The 18,690-nt window shown below is 47.7% G+C and overlaps 1 long non-coding RNA gene across 10 annotated transcripts in view; it reads left to right on the forward strand.

Annotated features, from left to right (window-relative positions):
• The window catches only part of LOC309634718, a 36,378-nt gene extending 25,158 nt beyond the window's left edge, over window positions 1–11,220 (forward strand). Inside the window, exons 3-8 of one of the 10 annotated variants that reach the window (XR_014248324.1) lie at window positions 60–181; window positions 306–673; window positions 949–1,319; window positions 6,021–6,070; window positions 10,408–10,805; window positions 11,175–11,220. This is a non-coding gene — a long non-coding RNA (uncharacterized lncRNA). Of the gene's footprint in view, window positions 1–59; window positions 182–305; window positions 674–948; window positions 1,320–6,020; window positions 6,071–6,420; window positions 6,470–6,645; window positions 6,763–7,289; window positions 7,305–9,412; window positions 9,487–10,134; window positions 10,162–10,407; window positions 10,882–11,174 lie in introns of those variants that run through there. The other 9 variants (XR_014248325.1, XR_014248326.1, XR_014248327.1 and 6 more) reach the window with 9 other exon arrangements.
• Window positions 11,221–18,690: the final 7,470 nt, after the last annotated feature.

The following is an 18,690-nucleotide window of genomic DNA, read 5'->3' on the forward strand; positions in this document are numbered from 1 at the left end:
GATGAAAAACATCATGAAGCATTGTGATGACAAGAGCCATGGTGCATTGTGATGATAAGAGTAATGGAGAATTGTCATGATATGGGTCACGGAGCATTATGATGACATGGTCATGGAACATTGTGATGACAAGAATTCTGGATCATTGTAATGAAAAGGGCATGGAGCATTGTAATTACTGGTTACATGGAGCATTGTGATGACATGGGCAGGGAATATTGTGATGACAGCAGTCAGGGAGCATTGTGATGAGAGGGGCCTTGGGACATTGTGATGACAGGCGTCATGGGGCATTGTGTTGACAGGGGTCATGGAGCATTGTGAAGACACGGTCATGGAACGTTGTGATGACAAAAATTCTTGAGCATTGTGATGAAAAGGGCAGGGAGCATTGTGATGACAAGTGTCATGGAGAATTGTGATTATATTGGTCATGGAGCATTGTGATGACACAGTCATGGAACATTGTGATGACAAGAATTCTGGTGCATTGTGATGAAAAGGGCATGGAACATTCTGACGACATGGGCAGGGAACATTGTGATGACAGCAGTCATGGAGCATTGTGATGAGAGGTGTCTTGGAGCATGGTGTTGACACGTGCATAGAGCACTGTGATCAGAAGAGATCTGGAGCATTGTGATGACAAGGGCATGGTGCATTGTGATGACAAGTGGCAAGGAGCATTGTGATGAAAGGGGTACTGTAGCATTGTGAGGAAAGGAGTCATGGATCATTGTGAGGACAGGGGTCATGGAGCTTTGTGGTGACAAGGGCCATGGAGCACTGTGATGACAGGGTCATGGGGCATTGTGATGACAGAGTGCATTGGGCATTGTGATGACATGAGGCATGGAGCACTGTGATGAAAGTTGTCCTGGAGCATTGTGATGAAAAGCACCATGGAGCTTTGTGATGACAAGAGGCACGGAGCATTGTGATGACAAGGGTCATGCAGAATTGTGATGATATGCGTCATGAAGCTTTGTGATGACACGGTCATGGAACACTGCGATGACAAGAATTCTGCAGCATTGTTATGAAATGGGCATGGAGCATTGTGATTACAGGGGACGTGGATCACTGTGATCACATGGGCAGGGAACATTGTGATGACAGGGGTCATGGATCATTGTGAGGACAAGTGTCTTGGAACATTATGCTGACAGAGATCATGGAGCATTGTGATGACAGGCGTCATGTGGCATTGTGATGACAGTGGTCACCTAGCATTGTGATGAAAGTTATCATGGAGCACTGTGATGACAGGGGTCATGATGCATTGTGATGACAGTGGTCATGGAGTATTGTGATGAAAGGTATCATGGAGCAATGTGATTACAGGGACCATGGAGCATTGTGAATACATAGGCCATGGAGCATTGTGATGACAGGGGTCATGGAGCATTGTAATGAAAGTAGTCATGGATCATTGTGATGACAAGTGTCCTCGAACATTGTGATGACACGGTTCATGGAGCATTGTGATGACAAGGGAAATGGCGAATTTTGATGAGAGGTGTCATGGGGCATTGTGAGGACAGTGGTCATCTAGAATTGTGATGAAAGGTACCATGGAGCTCTGTGATGACAGGGGTCTTGGAGCATTGTGATGACAAAGGCCATGGAACATTGTGATGACAAGTGTCATGGAGAATTGTGATGACATGTGTATGGAGCATTATGATGACAAGAGTTCTGGAGCATTGTGATGACAAGGACATGGAGCATTGTGATTACAGGGCTATGGATCATTGTGATGACAACGGCATGGAGCATTGCTATGACAAGGGTCATCGAGCATTGTGATGACAGGGCTCACTGAGCATTGTGATGACAGGAGTCATGGGGCATTTTGATGACAGGGGGCATGGAGCATTGTGATGAAAATGGTCCTGGAGCATTGTGATGAGAGCGGTCACGGAGAATTGTGATGATAGGGATCATGCAGCATTTTGATGACAAGGTTTATGGAGCATTGTGATGACAGGGGTCATGGAACATTGTGATGACCAGGGTCATGGAGCACTGTGATAACAAGGATAATGGAGCATTGTGATCACAAGGACCATGTAGTATTGTGATGACAGGTTTCATGGGGCATTGTGATGTCAGGGGCATGGAGCACTGTGATTACTGGGGCCATGGAGCATTGTGATGACAAAAGCCATGGAGCATTGTGATGACTGGTGTCATGGAGCATGGTGATGAAAGGGGTCATAGGGAATTGTAATGACAAGGGCCATGGAGAATTGTGATGAAAGGGGTCAGCGAGGATTCTGATGAAAGTGGCCATTGAATATTGTGATGGAAAGGGCCATGGAGCATTGTGATGACTAGTGTCATGGAGCATTGTGATGACAGTGGTCATGGAGTATTGTGATGACAAGGGGCATGGAGCATTGTGATGAAACTGTTACTGGAGCATTGTGATGAGAGGTGTCATGGATCATTGTTATTACAGCGTTCATGGAGCACTGTGATGACAAGAATCATGGAGCATTCTGATTACAGGCATCCTGGAGCATTGTGATGACAGGGGTCATGCAGCATTGTGATGATAGGGTCATGGAGAATTGTGATGACAATTGTCATGGAGCATTGTGATGAAAGCGGTCATGGAGCATTGGGGTGAAACGGATCATGGGGTATTGTGATGAAAAGCGCCAGGGAGCATAGTGATGACAAGGGACCTGGAGCATTGTGATGACACGGGCATGGAGCATTGTGATGAAAAAAGCCACGGAGCATTTTGATGACAGGGGTCAAGGGGCATTGTGATGAGAGGGGTATGGAGCATTGTGATGAAAGTTGTCATGGAACACTGTGATTACAGTGTCCTGGGAGCATTGTGATGACAAAGGCCACGGAGCACTGTGATGAGAGGTGTCATGGGGCATTGTGATGACAGGGGGCATGGAGAATTGTGATGACAAGAGTTCTGGAGCATTGTGTGACAAAGGCCATGGAACATTGTGATGACAGGGGGCATTGCGCATTGTGATAACAGCGGGCATGGAGCATTCTGATGAAAGTTATCCTGGAGTATTGTGATGAAATGCACCATGGAACATTGTGATGACAAAGTCCATGGAGCAATGTGATGACAGGGTCATGGGGCACTGTGATGACAGTGGGCATGCAGCACTGTGATGAAAGGGGTCAAGGAGCACTGTGATTACAGGCGCCATGGGGCATTGTGATAACAAACCATGGAGCATTGTGATGAAAGGGGTCATGGATCATTGGGATGACAGGGGTCATGGAGCACTGTGATGACAATGGTCATGAAGCATTGCGATGAAAGGGGTTATGTGGCATAGTGACGACAAGGGCCATGGAGTATTTTGATGAAAGAGGTCATGGCCATTGTGATGAAAGGTGTCATGGAGCATTGCAATGAAAAGCACCAGGGAGCATCGTGATGACAAAGGCCAAGGAGAATTGAGATGACAAGGGTCATTGAACATTGTGATGACAGGGAACATGGAGCATTGTGATGACACGGGCATGGAGCACTGTGATGACAAGCGATCTGGAGAACTGTGATGACAAGGGTCACGGAGAATTGTGATGACAAGGGTCATGGAGCATTGTGATAACAGTTGTCAAGTGGCATTGTGATTACAGGGGGCATGGATCATTGTAATTAAAAGGATCATGGAGCAGTGTGATGTCAATGGTCATGGACCATTGTGGTGACAGGGGTCATGGAGCACTGTGATGAGAGCGGTCATGGAGCATTGTGATGAAAGGGGCAAAGGATCAATGTGATTACAAGGATCTTGGAGCATTGTGATGAAAAGTGTCAAGGAGCATTGTGATGACAGGGGCCATGGAGCTTTGTGATGAAAGGGTTCATGGATCATTGCAATGACAGGGGTAATGGAGCATTGTGATGATAGGTGCATGGTGCATTGTGATGACAATGGCCATGGATCATTGTGATGAAAGGGGTCATGGAGCATTGTGATGAAACAGGACATGTGGCATTGTGATGACGAGGGCCACGGAGCATTGTGAAGAAAGAGGTCATGTAGCATTGTGATGAATGTTGTCATGAAGAATTGTGATGATAAGCACCAGGGAGAATTCTGATGACAACGGCCATGGAGCATTGTGATGACAAGTGTCATGGAGCACTGTGATGACAAAGTCCATGGAGCATTGTGATGACAGGGGGCATTGGGCATTGCGATGACAGGGGGCACGGAGCATTGTGATGAAAACTTCATGGAGCATGGTGATGCAAGGCACCATGGAGCATTGTAATGACAAAGGCCATGGAGCGTTGTGATGACAAAGGCCATGGAGCATTATGATGACATGGGTCATGGGGCATTGTGATGACAGGGTGCATGGAGCATTGTGATGAAAATGGTCCTGGAGCATTGTGATGAAAAGCACCATAGAGCATTGTGATGACAAAAGCCATGGAGCATTGTGATAACAAGGGTCATCGAGCATTGTGACGACAGGGGTCATGGAACATTGTGATGACATGGGCATGGAGCATTGTGATGACAAGGGCATGGTGCATTGTGATGACAAGTGGCATGGAGCATTGTAATGAAAATGGTACTGGAGCATTGTGAGGAATGGCGTCATGGATCACTGGGATGACAGGGGTCATGGAGGTTTGTGATGACAGTGGGCATGGAGCATTGTGATGATAAGGGCATGGTGCATTGTAGTAACAGTGGTCATGGAACATTGTGATGAAAGGGGTCAGGGGGCATTGTGTTGATAGGGATCATGGAGCATTGTGATTACAAGAGCATGGACCATTGTGATGAAAGGGGTACTGGAGCATTGTGAGGAAAGGGGTCATGTATCACTGTGATTACATGGATCATGGAGCATTGTGATGACAAAGGTCATGGAATATTGTAATGAAAGTGGTCATGGAGCACTGTGATGAAACGGGAGATGTGTAATTGTGACGACAATGGCCATGGAGCAATGTGATGAAATAGGTCATGTAGCATTTTGATGAAAGATGTCATGGAGCATTGTGATGAAGCGCACAAGGGAGCATTGGGATGACAAGGGCCATGGAGCATTGTGATGACAGGGGGCATGGAACATTGTGATGAAAGTTGTCCTGCAGCATTCTGATGAAATGCACCATGGAGCATTGTGATAACAGATGCCATGAAGCATTGTGATGACAAAGGCCATGGAGCAGTGTGATGACAGGGGTCATAGGGCATTGTGATGACATGGGGCATGGAGCATTGTGATGAAAATTGTCCTGGAGCATTGTGATGAAAAGCACCATAGAGCATTGTGATGACATGGGCCATGGAGCATTGTGATGACACGGGCATGGACCATTGTGATGACAAGAGATCTGGAACTTTGTGATGAGAAGGACATGGAGCATTGTAATGAAAATGGCACTGGAGCATTGTGAGGAATGGCATCATGGATCACTGGGATGACAGGGGTCATGGAGGTTTGTGATGACAAGGGCCTTGGAGCATTGTGATGACAGGGGTCCTGGGGCGTTGTGATGACAGGGGGCATGGAGTATTGTGATGATAAGGGCATGGTGCATTGTAGTAACAGTGGTCATGGAACATTGTGATGAAAGGGGTCAGGGGGCATTGTGTTGATAAGGATCATGGAGCATTGTGATTACAAGAGCATGGACCATTGTGATGAAAGGGGTACTGGAGCATTGTGAGGAAAGGGGTCATGTATCACTGTGATTACATGGATCATGGAGCATTGTGATGACAAAGTTCATGGAACATTGTGATGAAAGGGGTCATGGAGAACTGTGATGACAGGGGTCATGGAGCATTGTGATAAAAGGGGTTCATGGAGCACTGTGATTACAGGGGCCATGGAACATTGTGATGACCAAAGCCGTGGAGCATTGTGATGAAATGGGTCATGGAGCATTGTGATGACAAGGGCATGGAGCATTGTGATGACAAAGGACATGGATCATTGTTATGAATTGGATCATGGATGATTCTGACTAAAACGATCGTGGAGCATTGTGATGACAGGGTTCATGGAGCATTGTGATGACAAGGGCCATGGAGCATTGTGATGACAGGTGTCATGGAGCATTGTGATGACAATGGTCACGGAATATTGTGATGAAATGGGTCATGCGGCCTTGTGATGACAGGCGTCATGGAGCATTGTGATGAAAGGGGTCATGGAGCACTATGATTACAGGGCCCATGGAGAATAGTGATGAAAAAAGCCAAGGAGCATTCTGATGACAGGGGTCAAGGGGCATTGTGATGAGAGGGGCATGGAGCATTGTGATGAAAGATGTCATGGCACACTGTGATTACAGTGTCCTGGGAGCATTGTGATTACAAAGGCCACGGAGCATTGTGAAGAAAGAGGTCATGTAGCATTGTGATGAAAGGTGTCATAGAGAATTGCGATGATAAGCACCAGGGAGAATTCTGATGACAAGGGCCATGGAGCATTGTGATGACAAGTGTCATGGAGCACCGTGATGACAAAATCCATGGAGCATTTTGATGACAGGGGGCATTGGGCATTGTGATGACAGGGGGCACGGAGCATGGTGATGAAAATTATGGTGGAGCATTGTGATGAAAGGCACCATGGAGCATTGTAATGACAAAGGCCATAGAGCATTGTGATGACAAGGGTCATCGAGCATTGTGATGACAGGGGTCATTGGGCATTGTGATGACACGAGCATGGAGCATTGTGATGACAAGATATCTGGACCATTATGATGACAAAGGCATGGAGCATTGTGATGACAAGGGCATGGTGCATTGTGATGACATGTGGCATGGAGTACTGTGATGAAAGGGGTAGTGGAGCATTGTGAGGAAATGGGTCATGGATCATTTTGATGAGAGGGGTCATGGAACTTTGTGATAATAAGCGCCATGGAGCATAGTGATGAAAGGGGTCATGGGGCATTGTGATGACATTTGGCAGGGAGCATTGTGATGAAAGGGGTAATGGAGCACTGTGATTACAGGGGCCATGGAGCATTGTGTTGACAAAATCACTGAGCATTGTGATGAAAGGGTTCATGGATCATTGTGATGACAGGGGTCATGGAGCATTGTGATGATAGGGGAATGGCGCATTGTGGTGACAATGGTCATGGAACATTGTAATGAAAGTGGTCATGGAGCACTGTGATGAAATGGGAGATGTGTCATTGTGACGACAATGGCCATGGAGCATTGTGATGAAATATGTCATGTAGCATTTTGATTAAAGAGGTCATGGAGCATTGTGATGAAACACACAAGGGAGCATTGTTATGACAGGGGCATGGAACATTGTGATGAAAGTTGTCCTGCAGCATTGTGATGAAATGCACCATGGAGCATTGTGATAACAAATACCATGGAGCATTGTGATGACAAAGGCCATGGAGCAGTGTGATGACAGGGGTCATGGGGCATTGTGATGACATGGGGCATTGTGATGACATGGGGCATGGAGCATTGTGATGAAAAGCACCATAGAGCATTGTGATGACATAGGCCATGGAGCACTGTGATGACACGGGCATGGACCATTGTGATGACAAGAAATCTGGAACTTTATGATGACAAGTGCATGGAGCATTGTGACTACAGGGGCCATGGAGCATTGTGATGACAAAGGCATGGTGCATTGTGATGACAAGTGGCATGGAGCATTGTAATGAAAATGGTACTGGAGCATTGTGAGGAATGGCGTCATGGATCACTGGGATGACAGGAGTCATGGAGGTTTGTGATGACAGGGGTCATGGGGCGTTGTGATGCCAGTGGGCATGGAGCATTGTGATGATAAGGGCATGGTGCATTGTAGTAACAGTGGTCATGGAACATTGTGTTAAAAGGGGTCAGGGGACATTGTGTTGATAGGGATCATGGAGCATTGTGATTACAAGAGCATGGACCATTGTGATGAAAGGGGTACTGGAGCATTGTGAGGAAAGGGTCATGTATCATTGTGATTACATGGATCATGGAGCATTGTGATGAAAAAGTCATGGAATGTTGTGATGAAAGGGGTCATGGAGCACTGTGATGACAGGGGCCATGGAGCATTGTGATGACCAAAGCCGTGGAGCATTGTTATGAAAGGGGTCATGGAGCATTGTGATGACAAGGGCATGGAGCATTGTAATGACAAATGGCATGGAGGACTGTGATGACAAAGGGCATGGATCATTGTGATGAATGGGATCATGGATGATTCTGACTACAACGATCGTGGAGCATTGTGATGACAGGGTTCATGGAGCATTGTGATGACAGGTGTCATGGGGCAATGTAATGAAAGGGGTCATGGAACAATGTGATTACAGGGGCCATGGAGCATTGTGATGAAAAAAGCCATGGAGCACTCTGATAACAGGTGTCATGGAGCATTGTGATGAAAAGGGTCATGGGGAATTGTAATGACAAGGGCCATGGAGCATTGTGATTACACGTTTCATGGAGCATTGTGATGACAAGAATCATGGAGCATTCTGATTACAGGGGCCATGGAGCATGGTGATGACAAAGGCCATGGAGCAATGTGATGACAGGGTCATGGGGCATTGTGATGACAGTGGGCATGGAGCATTGTGATGAAAGGGGTCAAGGAGCACTGTGATTACAGGCGCCATGGAGCATTGTTATAACAAACCATGGAGAATTGTGATGAAAGGGGTCATAGATCATTCCAATGACAGGGGTCATGGAGCATTGTGATGATAAGGGTATGGTGCACTGTGATGACAATGGTCATGGAACATTGTAATGAAAGTGGTCATGGAGCACTGTGATGAAAAGGGAGAGGTGTCATTGTGATGACAATGGCCATGGAGCATTGTGTTGAAATAGGTCATGTAGCATTTTGATGAAAGATGTCATGGAGCATTGTGATGAAACGCACAAGGGAACATTGTGATGACAAGGGCCATGGAGCATTGTGATAACAAGTGTCATGGAGCATTGTGATGACAGGGGGAACAGAACATTGTGATGAAAGTTGTCCTGCAGCATTCTGATGAAATGCACCATGGAGCACTGTGATAACAAATGCCATGGAGCATTGTGATGACAAAGGCCATGGAGCAGTGTGATGACAGGGGTCATGGGGCATTGTGATGACATGAGGCATTGTGATGACATAGGTCATGGGGCATTGTGATGACAGGTGTCATGGAGCATTGTGATGAAATGGGTCATAGGGAATTGTAATGACAAGGGCCATGGAGCATTGTGATGAAAGGGGTAAGGGAGGATTGTGATGACAGGGGACATTGAACACTGTGATGAAAGTGGTCCTGGAGCATTGTGATGACAGGGGTCATGGGGCATTGTGATGAAAGGGGCCATGGAGCATTGTGATGACAGGCGTCATGGGGCATTGTGATGACAGTGGTCATGGAGCATTGTGATGACAGTGTCCTGGAACATTGTGATGACACGGTTCTTGGAGCATTGTGATGACAAGGGCCATGGCGAATTTTGATGACAGGTGTCATGGGGCATTGTGATTACAGTAGTCATCTTGAATTGTGATGAAAGTTATAATGGAGCACTGTGATGAAAGGGGCCATGGAGCACTGTGATTACAGGGGGCATGGAGCATTGTGATGACATGGGCAGGGAACGTTGTCATGACAGACATCATGGAGCATTGTGATGAAAAGTGTCATAGAACACTGTGTTAACAGGGATCATGGAGCATTTTGATGAGCGGGGCCTTGGAGCATTGTGATGACAGGCTTCATGAGGCATTGTGATGACAGTGGTCATGGAGCATTGTAAAGAAAGGGGTCATGGAGCACTGTGATTACCGGGGCCAGGGAGCATTGTGATGACAAGGGCCATGGCGAATTGTGATGACAGGTGTCATGGGGCATTGTGATGACACCATCATGGAGCATTATGATGACAAGAGTTCTGGAGCATTGTGATGATAATGGCATGGAGCATTGTGATGACAAGGGTCATGGAGCATTGTGATGACAAAGGCCATGGAGCATTGTGATGACAGGTGTCATGGGCCATTGTTATGAGAGGGGGCATGGAGCATTGTGATGAAAATGGTCCTGGAGCACTGTGATGACAGCGATCACAGACAATTGTGATGACAGGGATCATGCAGTACTGTGATGACAAGGGTCATGGAGCATGGTGATGACAAGGGCATGGAACATTATGAATACAGGGGCCATGGAGCATTGTGATGACAAGGGCAGCGAACATTGTGAAGACAGGGGTCATTGAGCATTGGGATGACAGGGGTCATGGAGCATTGTGATGAAAGGGAACATGGAGCAATGTGATTACAGGGGACTTGGAACATTGTGAATACATAGGCCATGGAGCATTTTGATGACAGGTGTCATGGAGCATTGTGATGAAAACGGTCATGGATCATTGTGATGACAAGTGTCCTGGAACATTGTGATGAAACGGTTCATGGAGCATTGTGATGACAAGGGCCATGGCGAATTGTGATGACAGGGGCCATGGAGCATCGTGATGACAACAGCTTGGAGCATTGTGATGACAAGAGCCATGGAGCATTGTGATGACACAGGTCATGGGGCATTGTGATGACAGGGGGCATTGGGCATTGTGATGACAGGGGGCATTGGGCATTGTGATGACAGGAGGCATAGAGCACTGTGATGAAATTTCTCCTGCAACATTGTGATGAAAAGCACCATGGAGCATTGTGATGACAAGGGTCATGGAGAATTTTGATGACATGTTTCATGGAGCATTGTGATAACACGGTCATGGAACATTGTGATGCCAAGAATTCTGGAGCACTGTGATGAAATGGTCATGGAGCATTGTGATTACAGGGGACATGGAGCATTGTGATGACAAGGGCAGGGATCATTGTGATGACATGGGCTCTGGCGCATTGTGATCACAAGGACATCGAGCACTGTGATTACAGGGACCATGGAACACTGTGATGACAAGGGCATAGAATATTGTGAAGAAAATGGTACTGGAGCATTGTGATGAAAGTGGTCATGGATCATTGTGATAACAGGGATCATGGAGCATTGTGATCACAAGTGTCGTGGAGCATTGTGCTGAAAAGGGCCATGGAGCATTGTGATGACAGGGGTCCTGGGGTATTGTGATGACAGATGTCGTGGAGCATTATGATGGCTGGGGTCATGGAGCATATGATGAAAGGGTCATGGAGCATTGTGATGACAAGGGCCATGGAGTGGTGTGATGAAAATGGTCAAGGAGCATTTTGATGACAGGAGGCATGGAGCATTTTGAAAAAAAGGGTACTGGATAATTGTGATGAAAGGGGTCATGGATTATTCTGATGACAGGAATCATGGAGCACTGTGATGACAAGGGTCATGGAGCACTGTGATGAGAGTGGTTGGAGCATTGTGATGACAATAGCCATGGAGCACTGTGATGACAAGTGTCATGGGGCACTGTGATGACAGGCGTCATGAAGCATTGTGGTGAAAGGGGATGGGGACACCATGGAGATTCCAGCACTGACACTGTCCGTAACTTTGGCCCTGACAATACTCCTAACTCAGGCACTGACACTCTCCATAACTAAGGCCCTGATACTACTCCCAACTCAGGCACTGACACTGTCTCTAACTAAGGTCCTGACACTACTCACAACACAGACACTGAGAGTGTCCCTAAGTAAGGCTATGACACTACTCCCAACTCAGGCACTGAAGCTGTCCCTAACTAAGGCCATGACAATACTCCCAACTCAGGCACTGACATTTTGACTAATTAGGGCCCTGACACTACTCCCAACTCAGGCACTGACGCTGTCCCTAACTAAGGCTCTAACACTACTCTCAACTCAGGCACTGACACTGTCCCTTACTAATGTCCTGGCACTTCTCTCAATTCAGGCACTGACACTGTCCCTAACAAAAGCCCTGACACTACTCCCAACATAGGCACTGACACTGTCCCTAAGTAAGGCCCTCACATTACTCCCAACTCAGGCACTGACACTATCCCTAACTAATGCCTTGACATTACTCTTACCTCAGGCCCTGACACTGTCCCTAACAAAGACCCTGACCCTACTCCCAACTCAGGCACTGACACTGTCCCTAAGTAAGGCCCTGACATTACTCCCAACTCAGGCCCTGATACTGTCCCTAACTACCGCTATCTCACTACTCCTAACACAAGCCCTGACGCTATTCCTAACTCAGTCACTGACACTGTCCCTATCTAAGGCCCTGACACTACTCCCATCTCAGGCACTGAAACTGTCCCTAAATAAGGCCCTGACACTATTCTCAACTCAGGCTCTGACATTTTCCCTAACAACGGCCCTGACAATACTCCCACATCACGCACTGAAGCTGTCCCTATCTAGAGGCGCTGACACTACTCCCAGCTCAGGTACTGACGCTGTCCCTAATGCCCTGACACAACTCCCAACTCAGGCACTGACGTTGTCCCTAACAAAGGCCCTGACACTACTCTCAACCTAGGCACTGACACTGTCCCTAACTAGGCCCTGACAGTACTCCGAACTCAGGCACTGACACTGTCTCTATCTACCGCTCTCACACTACTCCTAACTCAAACCCTGACATTATTACAAACTCAGTCACTGACACTGCCCCCAACTAAGGCCCTGAGACTACTCTTAACTCAGGCCCTGACACTGTCCCTAATTAAGGCCCTGACACTACTCCCACTCAGGCACTGACACTGTGTCTAACTAAGGTCCTGACTCTACTCCCATCTCATGCGCTGAAGCTGTCCCTCTCTAAGGCGCTGACACTACTCCCAACTCAGGCACTGCCACTCTCCCTAACGTAGGCCCTGACATTACTCCCAAATCAGACACTGACACTGTCCCTATCTAAGGTGCTGACACTAGTCCCAACTCAGGGACTGACTCTGTCCCTAACTAAGGCCGTGACACTGTTCCTAACTCAGGTCCTTAAAATATCCGTAACTAAGGCTCTGTCACTACTCCTAACTCAGGCACTAACACTGTCCGTAACTGAGGCCCTGACACTACTCCTAACTCAGGCACTGATACAATAACTAATGAAGGCACCGATGCTACTCCTAATTCAGGCTCTGACACTGTCCTTACAGACAGCTCTCACGCTACTCCTAACTCAGGCCCTAACACTACTCCTAACTCAGACACTGACACTGTCCCAAACTAAGACCCTGACACTACTCCCAACTCAGGCACTGACACTGTCCCTAAATAAGGCCCTGACACTACTCCCAATCAGACATTGACGCTGTCCCTGACTATAGCTCTGACACTATTCCCAACTCAGGCACTGACAGTTTCGCCTACTAAGGTCCTGACACTACTCACAACTCAGGCCCTGACACTGTCCCTAACTACCACTCTCACACTACTCCTAACTCAGGCCCTGACACTATTCCTAACACAGTCACTGACACTGTCCTTAACTAAGGCCCTGACACTACTCCCACCTCAAACACTGACACTCTCCCTATCTAAGGCGTTGACTCTACTCCCAACTCAGGCACTGCCACTGTCTCTAACGTAGGCCCTGACACTTCTCCTAACTCAGGCACTGACACTCTCCTTAGCTATAACCCTGAGACTACTCCTACCTCAGACCCTGACACTGTCCCTAACTAAGACACTGACACTACTCCCAACTCAGGCACTGACACTGTCCCTAACTAAGGCTCTGACACTACTCCTAACTCAGGCACTTACGCTGTCCGTTAACTAAGGACCTGACACTACTCTTAACTCAGGCGCTGATACAATAACTAACGAAGGCACCGATGCCACTCCTAACTCAAGCCCTGACACTGTCCGTACAGACAGCTCTCACACTACTCCTAACTCAGGCCCTGAAACTACTTCCAACTCTGGCACTGACATTGTCCCTAAGTAAGGCCCTGATATTACTCCCAACCTACGCACTGACACTGTCCCTAAGGCCCTGACACTACTCCTAACTCATGCCCTGACACTGTCCCTAACATATGCCCTGACACTACTCCTAACTCAGGCGCTGACACTCTCCCTAACTAAGGCCCTGACACTGTCTCTAAATAATGCCTGGAATCGGTCCCTAATATAGGCCCTGCTGCCGGCAATGAATAAAATCCTGACACTATCCTGAGCTAATATCCTGCCGCATTTCTAACCAAGGTCCAGACACTGTCCCTAAGAAAGTCCTGTCGCTGTCCCTAAGTGAAGACCTGAGGCTGTCCCTAACTCAGGCCCTGAAGCTTTCCCTAACTGAGGCCTTGACGCTGTGACTAACTCAGGCCCTGATCATGTCTTTAACTAAGACCCTAATGCTGATCCAACAAAGACTGTGAGGCTGCTACTAAGTCATTCCCTGACAATGTCCCCAGCTAAGTGCCTGACTCTAGGCCTCACTCAGGCCTTGTCACTCTCCCTAAGTCAGGCTCCAATGCTATCCTTACCTGAAGTCCTGACGCTGGTTCTAAATTAGGCCCTGATACTCTCAGTAACTAATGTCTTGACACTATCCCTATGTCATATCCTGACACGATCCCTAGCCTTTACCCTAACCCTGTCCCTAGCTAATGTCTTGCCTCTTATGCTAACTAAAGCCCTTATGCTGTGCCTACCTCAGGCACTGAATTTAGTCCCAAGGCACCTACACTGTCCCTAACTAAAACCCTAACACTATTACTAACTCAGGACCTGACCCTGTATCTAACAGAGGCCCTGATGTTAGTCCTAACTAAATCCTTGACACTGTCCCAAATAAGGCTCTGCTGCTGTCAATATCTAAAGTCCTGACAGTCTCCTGAGCTAATTTCCTGACCCATCTCTTACAAAGGTTCTGAAACTGTGCCTAAGTAAACCCTGACACTGTCCCTAACTGAGGCCCTGAGGCTGTCCCAAACAGAGGCCCTGATAATGTCTTTAACAAAGCCCCTGAGGCTGATCTTACCAAGGCAATTATGATGCTCCTACGTCATGCCCTGACACTGTCCCTAACTGAGGCCCTGAGGCTGTCCCAAACAGAGGCCCTGATAATGTCTTTAACAAAGCCCCTGAGGCTGATCTTACCGAGGCAATTATGATGCTCCTACGTCATGCCCTGACACTGTCCCTAGCTAAGGCCCTGACTCTAGGCCTCACTCAGGCTCTGTCGATCTCCCTATGTCAGGCTCTGACGCTGTCCCTACCCGAAGCCCTGACACTCACTGGTCCTAAATTAGGCCCTGATGCTCTAAATAACTAAGGTCTTGACACTATCCCTAGGTCATTTCCTGACACTCTCCCTAGACCTTAACCTAACCTTCTCTTTAGCTAATGTCGAGATTAGCTAAAGAGATTCTTGAGGACGAGATTCTTTCATCTTGTGAATATAGTTTTCTTTAAAAAATAATTTTTATAGTTTTACTAACTTTAAACAAAGTGTACTCACCTTCTGTGGAATATTCCTTCAGAGGATCCTGCATGGTGCACATCTGCATCAGCTTGTGTTGGCATTCAGGTTGCTTTCAGGTTTGGCTCCTCTTATGCTAACTAAATCCCTGATGCTGTCCCTAACTAAGGCCCTGAAATTACTCCCAAGCCCGTGAACCTGTCCGTAACTGAGGCCTGGAAGCTCGCCCTAACTCAGGCCCTGACACTGTCCCTAACTAAGGCCCTGACACTACACCTAACTCAGTCACTGACACTGTACCTAACAAAGGCTCTGATGCTAGTCCTAAATTTGGCCCTGACACCGTCTCTAACTGAGGTCCTGCTGCCGTCAATATCTGAACACCTGATATTATCCTGAACTGATATCCTGACCCATGTCTTACCAAAATCCTGAAATTTTCCCAAAGTAAGCCCTGACGCTGTCCCTAAGTGAGGCCCTGAGGCTGTCCCTAACAGAGGCCCTGATAATGTCTTTAACAAAGACCCTAATGCTGATCCTACAGAGGCCTCTGTCTACTCCTATGTCATGCCCTGACACTGTCCCTAACTCAGGCCCTAAAGACAGGCCTCACTCAGGCCCTGTTGCTGTACATTAGTTAGGCTCTGACGCTGTCCGTACATCAAGCCCTGCCACTGGTCCTGATCAAGGCCCTGACGCTGGTCGTAACTATGGTCCTGATGCTCTCAATAACTAAGGTCTTCACGCTCTCCCTAGGTCATTTCCTGAGACTTTCCCTGGCCTGGAACCTGACTGTCCCTAGCTAATGTCCTGCATCTTATCCTACCTGAAACCCTAATACTCTCCCTATCTAAGGCCCTGACTAGTCCTAACTAAGGCCTTGACACTGTCTCTAACTGAGGCCCGGAATCTGTCCCTAATATAGGCCCTGCTGCCGGCAATAACTAAAATCCTGACACTCTCCTGAGCTAATATCCTGACCCATTTCTAACCAAGGTCCTGACAGTGTCCCTAAAAAATCCCTGTCACTGTCCCTAAGTTAAGACCTGAGGCTGTTCCTAATGCAGGCCCTGAAGCTATTCCTAACTGAGGTCTTGATGCTGTGACTAACTCAGGCCCTGATCATGTCTTTAACTAAGACCCTAATGCTGATCCAACAAAGGCCCTGATGCTGCTCCTAATTCATGCCCTGACAGTGTCCCCAGCTAAGGGCGTGACGCTAGGCCTCACTCAGGACCTGTCGCTCTCCGTAAGTCAGGCTCTGTTGCTGTTCCAACCTGAAGCCCTGACACTGATTCTAAATAAGGCCCTGATACTCTCAGTAACTAAGGTCTTGACACTATCCCTAGGTCATTTCCTGACACTATCTCTGTCCTGGAACCTGACTCTGTCCCAAGCTAATATCCTGCATCTTATCCTAACCAAAACCCTAATACTCTCCCTAACTAAGGCCCTGACTAATCCTAACTAAGGCACTGACACGATACTTAACAAAGGCTCTGATGCTAGTCCTAACTAAGGACGTGACACTGTCTCTAACTAAGGCCCGGAAGCTGTCCCTAATATACACCCTGCTGCCGGCAATAACTAAAGTCCTGACACTATCCTGAGCTAATATCCTGACCCATCTCTAACCAAGGTCCTCACACTGCCCCGAAGTCAGCCCTGATGCTGTCCCTAAATAAGGCCCTGAGGCTGTCCCTGACACTGGCTCTGAAGCTATTCCTAACTGAGGTCCTGACACTGTAGCTAACTCAGACCCTGATCATGTCTTTTACTAAGACCTTAATGCTGGTCCTACAAAGGCCCTGATTCTTCTCCTCTCATGCCCTGACACTGTTCCTAGCTAAGGCCCTGATGCTGCGCCTCACTCAGGTCCTGTTGTTCTCCCTACATCAGGCTCTGATGCTCTCCCTACCTGAAGCCCTGACACTGGTCCTGAGTAAGGGCCTGACGCTGATGCTCAATAAGGGCCTGATGCTCTCAATAACTAAGGTCTTCACACTATCCCTTGCTCATTTCCTGACACTATCCCTAGCCCTTAACCTGACGCTGTCCCTAGCTAATTTCCTGCCTCTTATCCTATCTAAAGCCATAGTGCTGTCCCTAACGAAGGCCCTGACGCTACCCCTAACTCAGGCCTTAACACTGTCCCTAACTACGGCCTTCAAGCTAGTCTTAATTCAGGCCCTGATACTAGTCCTAACTCAGGTCCCACTCTGTGCCTAACCTAGGGCCTACTGCCATCAATAACTAAATCCCAACACTATCCATAGGTAATGTCCTGGTGCCTCTGTTTTCAAGGTCCTGACACTCTCTCTAAGTAAGCCCTGAGGCCTTCACTAACTAAGTACTTCACACTAGCCCTAACTCTAGTCCTGACATTGTCCCTAATAAAGGCTCTAATGCTAGTCCTAACTAACACCTGGAAACTATCTCTAACTAAAGCCCTGAAGCTAGACCTAACTCAGACCCTGACGCTAGGTCTAACTCAAGCCCTGATGCTATGCCTGACCCAGACCCATGCACTGCCCCTAAAAAGGCCCTATGCTAATCCTAACTCACGTCCTAAAGCTAGGTCTAAGTCAAGCCATGAATTTAGGCCTAATTCAGGCCCTGACGTTGTCCCTAACTAAGGCACTGAAGCTGTCCCTAACGTCAGCCTTGCTGCCATCAAAACTAAAGTCCTGACACTATCCTGAGCTAATATCCTGACCCATCTCTTACCAAGGTCCTGACACTTTCCCTATGTAAGCCCTGATTCTGTCCCTAACTGAAGCCCTGAGTCTGTCCCTAACTCAGGCCCAGACTCTGTACCTAACTTAGACCCTAAAAAGTGTTTGAGACCCTGATGTTGCTCCTAAGTCGTGCCCTGCCACTGTCCCTAACTAAGGCCCCAACACTGGTTTTTAACTCAATACCTGAGTCTACCCCTCACTCAGGCCCAGACATTGTCCCTAAGTAAGGCCCTGATGCTATCCCTAACTCAGGCTCTGATGCTGCCCTTGCCTGAAGCCCTGATACTGGTCCTAAATAAGACCCTGATGCTCTCAATAACTAAGGTCTTGACACTATCCCTAGGTCATTTCCTTACACTATGCCTAGACCGTAATCTGACCCTGTCCCTGGCTAAAGTCTGGCCTCTTTTCCTAATTCAAGCCCTAATGCTGTCCCTAACTAAGTCCCTGACTAATCCGAACTAAGGCCCTGACACTGTCTCTAACTAAGGCCTGGAAGCTGTCCCTAATATAGGCCCTGCTGCGGGCAATAACTAGTCCTGACACTATTCTGAGATAATATCCTGACCCTCTCTAACCAAG

Source organism: Balaenoptera borealis, assembly GCF_965194805.1.
Source record: "Balaenoptera borealis genome assembly, chromosome: 9".
Lineage (NCBI taxonomy): Eukaryota > Metazoa > Chordata > Mammalia > Artiodactyla > Balaenopteridae > Balaenoptera > Balaenoptera borealis.